The sequence below is a fragment of the Lycium ferocissimum genome, unplaced genomic scaffold (assembly GCF_029784015.1).
Source record: "Lycium ferocissimum isolate CSIRO_LF1 unplaced genomic scaffold, AGI_CSIRO_Lferr_CH_V1 ctg15506, whole genome shotgun sequence".
In the NCBI taxonomy this organism is placed as follows: domain Eukaryota; kingdom Viridiplantae; phylum Streptophyta; class Magnoliopsida; order Solanales; family Solanaceae; genus Lycium; species Lycium ferocissimum.
The window spans coordinates 3,386-17,186 of record NW_026716079.1 but is presented as its reverse complement, the minus strand read 5'-3'; the positions used below and the strand labels follow the sequence as shown (position 1 = coordinate 17,186).

Genomic DNA, 13,801 nt, shown 5'->3' with positions numbered 1-13,801 from the left:
TATTTGGGTCGGGTAAAATAGGACTGACCCATTTTGTTTTGAACACAGAGCTAAGGTTTGTTTCATTGTAGGTCATTAATGTTTTATTACTGAACAGAAAGTAAGAGAAAAATCTATATATAATATAAAGCTAGGCATAGACAAGGTGATGTAGCATCTCTTTGATCACCATTTCTATTTATCTTTTTTGTCCTCTTTTTTTTGACATTTTCTCCTATTTCCCTCAATTATTCTATTTTTAAAAATCATTCTTATCTCCAATTAAATTCAATAATTAATACATATTTATGGTTACGCTTTTTCATCTTCAGCTGTTTTTTCTCATTTCATCCGTTCATGGGTCAACAAATATTAAATCTCCAATTAAGCTTAACAACTAATACACATTAATGTTTATGTTTTTAATCTCCTTCCATATAGGTGGCTCTGCTCAGATTGTCCATTCATATGTCATATGGTATTTCAATTTTGCAGTTGTAAGCTTATGCCTAAAAGTCTAATTTTCACATTTTTGTTCTCTCTCTCTCTATTGTGTATGGTAAAGTCTATGTAGTTGTTTATAGATTGTTTGATTTGTCTTCAACTAGATGGCCACAAGTTTTTCTCACACAATCGTTGAGCTATAATGTAAATATCATTGAGTTATTAACAAATCTTTCTCTCTTTATCTTTACTTTTAGTTTACTTTACCAATTAATATTTAATTTTTATATTATACGAAAGTAGACCAGATGACTTTGCTATGATATATATTCGCATTGTTATTTCATTCGTGATATGAATTGTAGAGAGTCTTTGCTTTCCACTATATTAAATTTAATTGTGAGAGTTTTGTGACATGCTATACAACAATCCTTCCGATGTCAATTTGAAGAGATTTTCTCCTTTATGCTCAAAATATTCAGGCAGTCATGAACGGATAGCTAATAGCACATATAAGCACTCATTGTATTTGACCTCCCATAATTCGACGTATATCTCATTGCGCATTTTTACTCTTATAAAATCTTTAGTTTTAAATATTTAATTTTTTTCGTTTTAAATATTTTGTTAGCCTTCTTTAATTTACTTTTGGTCAAATGTTCCGTATATTGACGAATTGCAAGATATATATCTAAAGTGAATTATATTAAGGGTTATGGTATAATTTATCCTCATTCTTATGTTTATGTTGACAACTTTTATTTCTTTGTGGTGATCGTTATAAAGTTTATGGTAATGTACAACATATTATCGGGCTTTCATAAATTTATATCAGAAAATTACTTTTTTTTTCTTTCTAAATTTCTAATTTTAAAATTATATTTTGAACAGAGTTAGTGGTGGCGAGAACCCTTTTCATGGCAAAAGCATGTCATGCATAACACTGTCTTATTATTGTGATTCAAGGCTTCATAGCAAAATGTTGTCTTCTTTTTCTTAAGTTTTTTTTTTTTTTTTTCATTTTAAATTTGAGTGTGTGTGATTACTTAACTTATTTTCCACTTTCCTAAATTATCTAAATTGGTGGTGTTGCGTATATATTGCAAATTGTAGTAAATGCTATCTTGATTTCAATGGCTCCTCGAGCCATGACCTATTTGATCCTTCAGAACCAACTTCATCATTGACCAAAGGAAAGGTCCCTTAGCCTTTGAATTGGTGCGCAAAAGAAGAACAAAAAGAGGGATTTGCCTATTAAGAAGCATACATATTAAGCAGAAGCGTGTAGACTCAAAAGAAGGGCATCGCTATCACTTATGTAATTTTAAGAATAATTGTCTCAATAACTCTAATTTTTTGTTTTCTTTTCATTTCCTATGATTAATGTTCATTATTTTGTGTAATCATATATAAATATCACTCCTATTAGGTTTACAAACATGTCCAACAGTCACATATTCTTAATCCTCTTATTTACTCTTACGCTCCATTATTCTTACTCCGTTTCTGGAAATTTAATATATATTGAATGTAGTAATTCATTTGGAATGTGAAAATACGCTTTAATGTTTTGTAACTTTAATTACCTCCTTCCCTTCTTATCATTTCTCTCTCATGTAGTTGTTTCTCTCTTTTGTTCTTTTTTTATGTTTATTTTTAAATGCATTTTGTTCTAACCGTCTTTTGTTTCCTAATTTTTATTTTTTTTTATTTTTTTGGTGATCTTGATATGACAATCCTTTAGATTGGTGAATAGAAGAAAACGAGAAAGTGAATGGTAATGAAGTTAGCAAAGAGGAGGAAGAAGCGGGAATGGAAAAAATATTGATGTGAAAAACTAAACAACTCAAATTAGAGAGTATGCATCTTATATGCACGACTAGGAAATTGTTCACAAAAGATAGGGTATATTAAATTTATTTTTATTTTATGTGATTTCCTTCTTTTAATCTATTTTTTATTTAATTTAGAGAAATACAAAGTGTGAATCTTGTGAAAACATAACTGTCGAGAAATCATACAAAAAATATAATTAAGAAAAGGGCCTCAGTGGAAGAAGAAAAAAGCAATCACATCTCAAGTTTCCATTCCACTAACTTTAGTATCTTTTTCTTTTTCATTAATTCTTCTTTTAATATTTTACTTTTTCACGTTCACATATACTGATTTCTTATATAAGTTGTTTCATATTTAACCTAAAACATTTTTCATGGATTCTCTTTTATGAAATATGTGATTAATAAAAATTAGTTCCCTTTTATAAAAGTACTTAGTAAGATTAGTTTTCAACTGTATTTATTTTTTTTTATAACCGCGCGAAGCGCGGACAAGTACACTAGTAAGATATAGAGCCAAATTAGAGTACAACATTAGTATTGAGGAAGAGTACACTCAATTTGTTAACTTTTTCGATGCTAATGAAATACTTACTTGAATAAAACGTGACGAAGTCTGAATATTTCTTTTTTTCCCCCTTATAATCGCTGTGCTGGTATACTTCCATTCTGCTTTGTCTTGTATTAGAGTAATTTATTTATATCTTCTATTTTTGTTCTTTTTATATTCCTTAGGTCAACTATATCTTTTTCAAAGACGACTTAATAATAAAATTGCCTGCCTAGACAAACCTCTTACGTATTGTATATTAGAATATAACAAAATCCAAGAAGCTGAAGTTAGCTAAGGCATCTTCTTAATTTCAAGTAGAATTCTAGTGCTAGAAATTGTTACTCCTATTAAATTGTGTTTAAAAAAAAAACAAAAAAAAAAACTAGTAAAATAGATTACAAAGAAGGCACTATAAGCATTTCGGGAACTATTTCTTCATTCAAATTCTAAAAATCTTATGAAGTTTTAAAAAAATACCATGCTGCAAAGTAAAAAATAAAGAGGAGAAACGAAAGTTAACACAAACGGGGCGGGGCGGGGCACGGCAAATTTTTTGAAAAATGCTAAATGGCGGCTTGTCAAAATCTTAACAGGTCAAGGCTTGACTGCCCAGTCCCCCTAAACCCGCCCCATTTACATCCCTAGATGTTGCTTAGTTTTTTTTTTTTTTTTTTTTTTTTTTGCAGCTTATCAGTCGAGCCAAATTATTCTCTTTACAAATTCTTGATTTTTTTCCGGCAAGCGAAATTTCGGCACTGTTGAGTGAATAAGGCAGAGATCAATTTATTTGCTTCCACTCATTTTTCTTTTTGAAGAATGTATAACTGCTCGCCGTCCCCATAAATGTAGTATCTTCTCTTTTCAACACCTACAATAACAATTGGACATTGAAATTCCTATAACTAAGCCCGTCAACCGGTTCGGTTGAACCGTTAAACCGGAACCGGACCGGTAAAACCTAACTGCTAATCGTCCGGTTAACCGTTAATTCTTTTACCTAACCGGTTCCCATTTTTTTTAAAAACGAACCGTAAAATTGAACGAACCGTTAAACCGTTAAATTAAAAAAAAAAAAATTAAAGAGCCGTTTAGGCAAGGTGTAATTGGACTGCTACAACGGTCCATTTGCAAAAATGGCCGTTGCCAAACGGTCATTTACTTAATTTTTGGGCCCCCCAACCCCCCAAACTTTTTTTTAACACTTTATCCCATCCCTCACCCCTATATAAACCCTTCTTCATTTTCATTTTAATTCACACCAATTCACTCTTCTCTCTCTCAAATCTCAATCTCTCAATTATAGTTACTTTGCAATAATTAGTCACTTTATATTTCTCTCAAATAAATATTACAAAGTCTTATTATAGTTTCAATTATTAATTTTGCAATTATTATATTGTTGGCGGAGTTGGTGATTTTGCAACAATCCGAAGTAACTTTGGTGGATTTGCAATTCTAAGCGTTGACCTTCACTTTGTTGGAAATTAATCCCGCAATTTGGTACCTTCGTTCCAACTCTATCTTTATTTTTCGCAATTTAATTCTAGCAATTTATTTTTCGCAATTTAATTTACGCAATTAATTCTACCAATTTAATTTGTTGTGATTTATTTGATTGTGATTTAAATTAATTCTATTTAATAATGTCAAAGAGATTAAGACGTGGTGCCGGTAGTAGTAGTGGTATTGTTAGGGTTGGCTTAATGAGAAACATTTGTGGAAGAAACACCTAATTTAGGTATTGATGTTGGAGGAAATAATTCACTTTTTAGGTGTCACGAGGCAATGCAACAACATTACCGACACTTTTAATGAAGACTTAGATGATGATGATGAAACACAACCCCCGAAAATCCCATAGAGATACATGTCTGCACAATCACATACACAAGACAAACCGCACAGAACTCGTAAGCCAACGGCTAAAGTTTGGAAATTTATGACTAAAAATAGGGAAAACCAATCAGCTACATGTACCCTATGTGGACAAGTATTTAGTTTTAAGCAAGGAACTGGTAAGGATGGTGGAACGGGTACTAGGGGTGGGCATAAACACCGATAACCGAAAAACCGGACCGAACCGAATTAATTCGGTTTTTCGGTTTCGGTTTTTCGGTATTTCGGTTCGGTTTTCGGTTTTTTTAATAAAAATTTCGGTGTTCGGTTCGGTGTTCGGTTCCGGTTCACCGGTTTTTCGGTTAAACCGAATTTAATTTTTTTTTTTTTTTTTTTTACTACATGAATACAATTTTTTTTTGGGAAAAAAACATAAGTAGTACGATAATATTATAATATTTACATACTCTTAGCAACTAAATGTTATTAAACATTACATGACAAGTTAAATGTTTTATAGTAAATCAAATTGCTATATATAAGGAAACCCTTGACGTGAATAACTCCAATACCTATTTATTGTTCATAGTATAAACACTTTTATACAATTTCATACTTCCTCCTTATTACGCAAGATTTTTTTCCAACGTTTTTTTTTCTTACCTTTTCTACTTCCTCCTTATTCTCAACTTCTTTCATTGTTCCATAAAAAATAAAATCTCGGTTTTCATTTAACCTTACGGGATATTGAATACAAGTATACTAATAATTTTAGTGTTGATTTTTTATTATATATAGTATAATAAAAATGTTATACATAGAATAATATTCATATAATTTATTTCACCTATTATAATAAATTAGATATAACTCACATAATTTGATTATACACTATATAAAATTTATATACGTTTCGTATGATTTTATTATACGTTATATAATACATTATATTTTGTATATAGAAGATATTATCTTGTATGTGTGGATGATCACTATGGTTGGATTCTAAAGTCATCAAACCTTCAAACATTTAGTCTAGCGTAAACCTCCGTAACTCGAAGCAATCAAGAAGGAAAAAATGGAAATAAATGGAGAGATGTGTAATTGCTAAAAAAAAACGAATTAAAAAACCGAAACCGAACCGAACCGAACTTCAAAAAACCGAACCGAACTAATTCGGTGCGGTGTTTGGTGTCCACTTTCAAAAAACCGAAACCGAAAAACCAAACCGAACTTTGAAAAAACCGAACCGAAAAACCGAACGCCCACCCCTAACGGGTACACTAAATGCTCATATGAGAACCAAACATATGGATGTTTGGGGAGGGTAAACGGTTCAAATGTAGGGGGATTCAAATGACGATAGACCCACGAACCGGTAGAAATTTTAAGTATGACAAAAAAAGAGCGTATAGAAATAGCTAAAATGGTAGCTATGATTGTTTACCATTTTCCTTTCCATCGGGTATGGGGTTTGTTACTTACATTCAACGTTGTTATAATCCGTTATTTGAGGGTATTCCTAGAAGTACTTGTAGAGCCGATGTTATAGATTTGTTTAAAAAATATAGATTTTATTTGCGCCATGTATTTAATTCTTTAAATTGTAATGTTTGTCTTACTACCTGATTTGGGTCTTAGTCTTAACAAATTAGATTTTTGCTATTATATGTCATTGGGTTGATGACAATTGGGTTATGCAAAAAAGAATTATAACTTTTATATGATGAAGGAAAAGGTCGTCACGATGGAAAATTTTTTTTACTTCGGATTCAATGTCTACTATTATGAGATTTTTAACATTTATAGAAAAACACTTTGTATTGCTTTAGATAATGCTTCTAATAATACAATGGCGATTGGTCTTTAAAAGAGAATTAAACCTCTCTTTGCTAAAAAATATTTTTCATGTGAGATGTAGTTGTCACATTTTAAATTTAATTGTTAAAGATGGTCTTGACTATTTTGACGATTCTATTCAAAAAGTTAGAAATGCGGTTGCGTTTCTTTTTTTGTAATGCTAATAGGGGAAGAATTAGAGATTTTAAGAATGCTTGTGTGGAAAATAACCTTAGACTTAAGAAAATTCAAGTAGAAATTGAGACTAGGGGTGGAATTCACACTTACATTATGCTACAACAAGCATATGAGTATAGGATTCCCATACAACAAATTCACAACAAATATAATACTGATAGTGATGATTGGTTAAATTATTCGCATTGGGAAGATGTTAAAGAATGTGTTGACCTCTTAGAAAATTTTTATAATGCAACTCTTGCTTTTTCTGAACAATTCTATCCCACGGTAACCGAAATTTTAGCCTACTTAGCGGAAATAGCTAGAGTTTTACAAGAGTATAAACATAAACCCGGTTATCAAGTGGCTATTTTTGAAATGATAATCAAATTTAAGAAGCATTTTTTTTCCATCCTAACTTTATTTATATTGGGTTCTCTTTTAAATCCTTGTTTAAAAATGTCTTATACTAAAAATTTGGTTGGTCAAATTTATTCATTTTTAGAAATTGAAGCGGGAGTTCAATCCATCTTTAGTCTGAACCGCTATTGATGATGAGTTTTAGAAAAGTTTTTACTCATTATTGTAGTTTTGGAAGAACGTGCTACACCCGTTGCTCCATGCCCTACTACTTCTCAGAGTAGCAAAAGGGCTTGTCGGGTTTAAAAGTTTTACATTCACAGCCAACTTCTTCTTGTACTGCAAACTTTGATGAATATAACTTTTATTTGATGCAGCCAAATGTGGATATCAAGGAACTAGATGACTTGGACGTCTTAGCATGGTGGAAGAAGTACAAGGCAAGTTATCCGATACTCTCAAAAATGGCTCGAGATATCCTTACGGTTCAAGTATCAACCGTGGTTTCGGAGAGCGCATTTAGCCAAGGAAGACAGCAAATTGGAGACCATAGACATTCATTATCCGGCTTTAGCTTGCAAGTACTAGTGTGCATTCGCGATTGGATTAGATCGGAGCAACGCAACCAAAACTTAGAAGCGGAGGAAGGCGAAGAGGAAAAAAATTGAAGATTTGATAGCTAGTGGACCGGACCAAATGGAAGACTTTGAAGATATTTCCATATTACCGAATATGATGTGGGGGAAATTAACGAAATGGTTCAAAATTGGTGATTTTATTATTCTACTATTTCTATATTCATGTATTATTTGCAAGTTAAAAAAAATTACAACTTGCAAATAAATGTTATCCAAGAATGAATAAAATATATGGCTCATTGAGCTTTCTTCTATTTACTTGTGTTCATATTTTTACTTTTATAAAGTTAGGAATATACCTAAAATATACTAAAAATATACTTAAATTAAAAACTACAAAGTTATATACTTGAAAAATAACTAAAATATATAAGAATATACTTATAATATATAGTGTATATATATATATATATATATATATTCTTACTATATTTTAGGTATATATATATATATATATATATATATATATATACGTATACGTATATACGAATTTATAAACTTAGAAAACAATTAAGCTATAAATAACATAAGTTATAATATATAAGTTATATATATATAGTATATTTAAAGTATGTATATATATATATATATATATATATATATATATATATATATATATATATATATATATATATATATATATATATATATAAGTTATATATATATAGTATATAACTTAAACATATATATATATATATATATATATAAGGTTATATATATGTATGTTGTATATATACGTATATTCTTACTATATTTTAGGTATATACAGTATATAGTGTTAACTTAAGCATATAACTTAATATATATATATACACGTATATAACCTAAGTGTTATTGTTAGTATATAATATTTAAACTTTACTTATAAACTTGTATAACATATGTAAATATACCTACAATATACTAATAAATACTACAATATATATATATATATATAAAAAAAAAAAAGGTATACCGGACCGGTTCCGGTTGGGTTTCAAACCAGAAGCGTGAACCCATTAAGCATATTATATACAGGAAACGGCCGGTTCCCTAACCGGTTACCGGTCCGGTTCCGGTTAAACCAGTTAACGGGCTTACCTATAACCCAAAAAAGAGGACTATGGTCCATCAATAAACGTTATAGTACTACTGATGTAATACCCAAAAAAAAAAAAAAAAAAAAGGAAGAGTGACGTGATGAAACATAGACGAGAAACACATGGGATCAGTTTTTAATTAAGCTGATCATGAATTCTATATATATATATGTTGTGATATTGTTAGAAAAAATAAATGATTTTTAAAAAAGGCATAAAACACTATTAAGAGATTCCCATAGGCTTCCAATCTTCTCATCTACCAATGTGAGACTTTGTTCAATTACTATTTTTATAATAATTAATATTTTCTATAGTCCAAACTAAGAACATGGATCCACCTCATTTCCAATGGGATTCTTGAACTTCCAACTAATAAAGTCATGTAACTTATCAGTATTTTCAATTTTGAGAAGAGCCTCGTATTTCTCTGCGTCTTCTCGACTAATGAACTGACCTTTCCTAGTATATTAACAATGAGATAGACATATCACTGTATTCATCATCCATTTCCTAGTGGGGAAAGAGTCTAAATTTTTAGTGGTCCAATTTTTTGTGGCTCCATTTTTTCAAGATTTTGGCTTAAATCCTGTAAATAGTCTGATTGAATGTTGATGTCTTTGGTTTCTTCTGAAGTCTTTTTTGGTATAAATTAGTAACTGCTTTATGGATGGTTTGATATAGCTAGGCCAATAAAGTTGTTGTCAAGTAATTTCAAGATTCTAAAATGGGTGAACTCTCAGGGCAAGTACCTCTTCTTTTGAAAAAAGAAGATGAATTTGGTCATATCAAGAAGATACCTGTTTTGGTATCATCAACAATCAAAGTAATAATGTGGGTGATCTTCATTGCATGGGCAACTTTTATTTTCATATTGCCTATAAAATTCATCAACGAACAGCAATTTAAATTTATTCAAGCCACCCAGGGAACTATTTTTGGCTCCACAGGTTTTTTCCCAACTTGAAAGTTTCTTGTTTTTGTGATGTACTTATCATTGTTTCCAATTTCTTAGTAGTAACTAATTTCATTTTTTGTTAATTGGACTGCAGGCAGCGTATTCTTGATGTTCAGTTTACCAATTTTCATGATTGCATTTCTTGCGATTGTTCGTCTCATTCTCAATGGTGAATATGAACGTCAAGTGTATGTCTATCTGTTAGTAGTTAGTGGATGTTCATGATCAGGTAGATAGGGTACATAATTGTGAACTTATCTAGAATTTTTAATAGTTGCAGGAAGAAGAATGCAAAAGGTCCAAATTTTAGCTTATGGACATTCCCAGTTTTGGTGGATGGACCATTTGGTGTGGTTACAGCTGCAGAAATGATTGGAATTATGCTCTTCGCAGGGTACATCGTCTGGGCTATAATTATGTACACTATACAGAATGTTGACCTCTTATCTTTGTTTCACGTACAAGACATGAAAGAAAAAAAGAAATCATATAATTCTGTCACCATGATCATGTTACCTGCTATTTAAGCTTGGGAACCTGCTCATTTCTACTGTTGTCTGAAGATAAACCATAGTTGTTTTGACTTGTCAAAATGATCATATTTTTCGAGAACTAAGTTAGCTTTAATCCTTTTATATATACACGTATGGCTGGGCTATATAAATCATTATCCATTCTCCAAAAGAACTACCTGATATGCTTCTCTAAAATTACTTATCTTGCATCCATCTGGGCCCTCAATTGCACAATATTTAGAAATGTTTCAGTCCAATTTATCCTTTCAAATTAATTCAAATGTTGGTTTTTCAGTTGTCAAGGTTGTTCTTATATAATCTTCTTATCACTAGTTCTCCAGAGAATGTGCATGGGTAGTAGAATTCTGAAAAGTACTGATATATAATTTGAATAACTGAAGTTTCCAATTAACTGAAGATTGAGCTAAACATGACTTCAGACTTCAGAGCCTGTTTTAATGATTTCATTCTATTCTTCAAACAGAATTTAGATCAAAACCTACTGAAATAATAAATACATCCTAGTTTTTTTTATGTTTATTCCTGTCTCAGTTCTAAAACTGGTTTAGATCAGTTGAATACAGTTAACTTCTGCATCACTAGGTAATTCTAGGCTATTCTGTACATTAACGTTAACTGATTTTACTAACTTCACCCTAAACAAAGGATCTTAAATTCAGTTCTTCTGCACATTATCTGAGTCCCCCCTGGGTATTAAATCTAGAAAGATAGATTGACTTTCTTTGACAAGATTATTCCCTCTCTTCATTGTCAACCCAATTTTAATCTGATTTAAATAAAAAAAGAACTAGTTCATTATTCAGGTGATTTGAAGGCTCCTCTGATAGCAGGATCTTCTTTTTCTTATAGCTTTTTTGCAACACTAATATCTGCTGTTGTAATATTTTTCAGTGCTGTGTTGCTGGAGATAACGTAACCTTCGTTTTTGGATTCATTGGATTAGTCTCCTTAGCATTTTTGTTTCTGCCTGTTGCACGGGGTTCAGTTCTTCTTCGAGCTATGGATATCACTTGAACATGCCACTAGATATCACGTTTGGCTGGGACTCTTTATAGCTCTTTGTTCATGGTCTCTTCTTTGTGATTGGCTGGGCAATGCGGGGGCGACTTCTGAAGAAGTGAGTCTAAAGGCCCATAGAGATTCATTTTTTATTTGTGTACTAGTATTTGTAGTACTATATGCCTAAAGGCCCTTCACTACATGAAATGCATCTTTATTAGACTTTTCCAAATTAGACTTTACCAATGTTTAATGCAGCTAATCGATTGGAAAAACCATGAGTAGCCAATCTTCCAGGAGTTATCAGCCTTGCAGTTGGTTTACTGATGTGGGTGACTTCGCTTCCTGAGTAAGGAGAAAAAAACTTTTGAATTGTTCTTCTATACACACCAATTGTATGTGGTGTTTGTGGTGTTCCTAGCCTTGCATGTCGGTGTGATTTCATCTTCATGATAGCTGGTGCTGGGATCTTCCTCTTTATGCTTGATCGCTTCCTTAGATTCTTCCAGTCACAAAAAACTGTTGACATACTTTCAGCCACATGCTTTCCTTGTGGAACCGTTGAACTCGTTATTTCAAAACCTGCAAGTAAAGAATAAATCTTTGACTTAACTCGTTTAATTTCCTCACTATTGCATTTTTCAGTGATTCTAATACTTCTTCCCTCGCGATGTAGATTTACATTACAATGCCCTTGGCTGGATATTCTTACAAATACGCGAGTTGTCCTGGCTGCAGTGGCACCCTTTCAGTGTCTCCTCTAGTCCCCTTGATGGCAAACATCATCTTGCGATTCTCATAAAGGGTTCTGAGATTGGACTGAAAAATTGAAGGGGAACATCTTGAACCTTTCTGTAGAACAATCTGAGAAGGCGCCCCTTTTGCAGCATAACAGGAAAATAACAGCTTCTGTTGAAGGTCCTTATGGCCATGAATCACCATACCACTTAATGTATGTATATCCACAGCAATATGTATTAAATTTACAATTTTTTTCTTCCAATTATTAAGTCATAAACTAATTAATTGGCTTGATAATGTTTCTCCTCTCAGGTATGAAAATCTCATTTTGGTAGCAGGTGGAATTGGAATTTCCCCCTTCCTAGCTATCCTGAGTGATATCCTCCATTGTATCAATGATAGCAAGCCTTGTCTATCAAGAAATATACTAATAGTATGGGCTATTAAAAACTCAGATGAGCTTCCACTTCTTGAGACAGTTGATGTGGAGGCAATCTGTCCACTTTTCTCTGAAAAACTGAATCTCGAGATTCAAACATTTGTGACTCGAGAATCACAGCCTACATTGGTAATTGCTTTTTCCTGTTTTCATGTTATTTATGTATCATCACCCTATTTATATGTTTCAATTCTTACTTCTTCTTTTTTTCCTCAGGAGGAGGGTAAAGTACCCAAAGCAATGCACCCCTCAATCTCCCCTGGCTTCAAGGGATGTAGAATGTCTAGTTTGGTTGGTACTGGAAATGTTGTATGGTCAGGATTATATGTCATAGTATCCACAATAGGGTTGGTGATCACTGTAGCATTGGTGGACATTTTCTACATAAATGCATTCAATGTATATTATTGGTGGTACAAGGGGCTTTTGTTGATTGGATCCATGGTTGCGAGTGTTCTTATATTTGGGGGTCTCGTTATCGCTTTATGGCATCTTTGGGACAGGAAAACCTCATCGAAGGAAGAATCAGACGACGCCACAAAGAAAGTTGACGTCCTGCAGCAGAAGGATGAGATCTCTTTACATAAGAGTTTTGGAGAGGCTCGATTTGTCAATAATATTCAATATGGTCAAAGACCGGATTTACAAGGTATGTTCAGAGGCAATATTTGAACTTTACAAGGTCTATATACTTCTCCCTTTTTTTTTTTTTTTTTTTTGACAGTGTGTTTAAACTTCTTTTTCTGCAGAGATGTTTGCATCACATGCAAAGATTTGGGGAAATGTAGATATTGGTGTGCTAGTGTGTGGTCCTCCTACTCTCCAGTCCAGTGTTGCTAAAGAGTGTAGAAGGCAAAACTTGCAGAGAAGTGGCCATCAGGCTATTTTCCATTTCAACAGCCACAGTTTTGACCTCTAGGTCACCCCAGTAAGCATGGGCGAAGCTAGGGTACCAGAAATTAGAAAAATTACACCTTATAAAGAAGGTTAAAATTATTTTTATATATATAATACATAGTAGATGTTGGAGTGCCTTGGTTTAGTGTGATTATTTCTTTATATTTTGAATCATTTTAGTGGAAATTTTGGCACCGCCAATGTCCATAAGCATTTGATAGCTCATATACGGAGTACTTTTTATTGCTCTAATGGGAAAAATGATCATACAAATAGCTAGTTTATCTATGGTCCTTGTAGAAACAATCATAATTGGTGTTTTTAAATTTTACAATTAAAACAATCTTTTGAGTTACTCAAGAGTGGCAAAATATATATATATATATATATTTTTTTAATTTTTTTTTCTAGATTTCAGTAGATACTTTCCTACATCAATGTTTACACCAAACGAAATAATTTAGATATAGTGGTTGAAAATTAAAATA

The 13,801-nt window shown here is 31.9% G+C and overlaps 1 pseudogene; it reads left to right on the top strand.

Moving 5' to 3' along the window:
* Positions 1-9,037: 9,037 nt before the first annotated feature.
* Positions 9,038-13,514, top strand: LOC132042470 (ferric reduction oxidase 7, chloroplastic-like; annotated as a pseudogene).
* Positions 13,515-13,801: the final 287 nt, after the last annotated feature.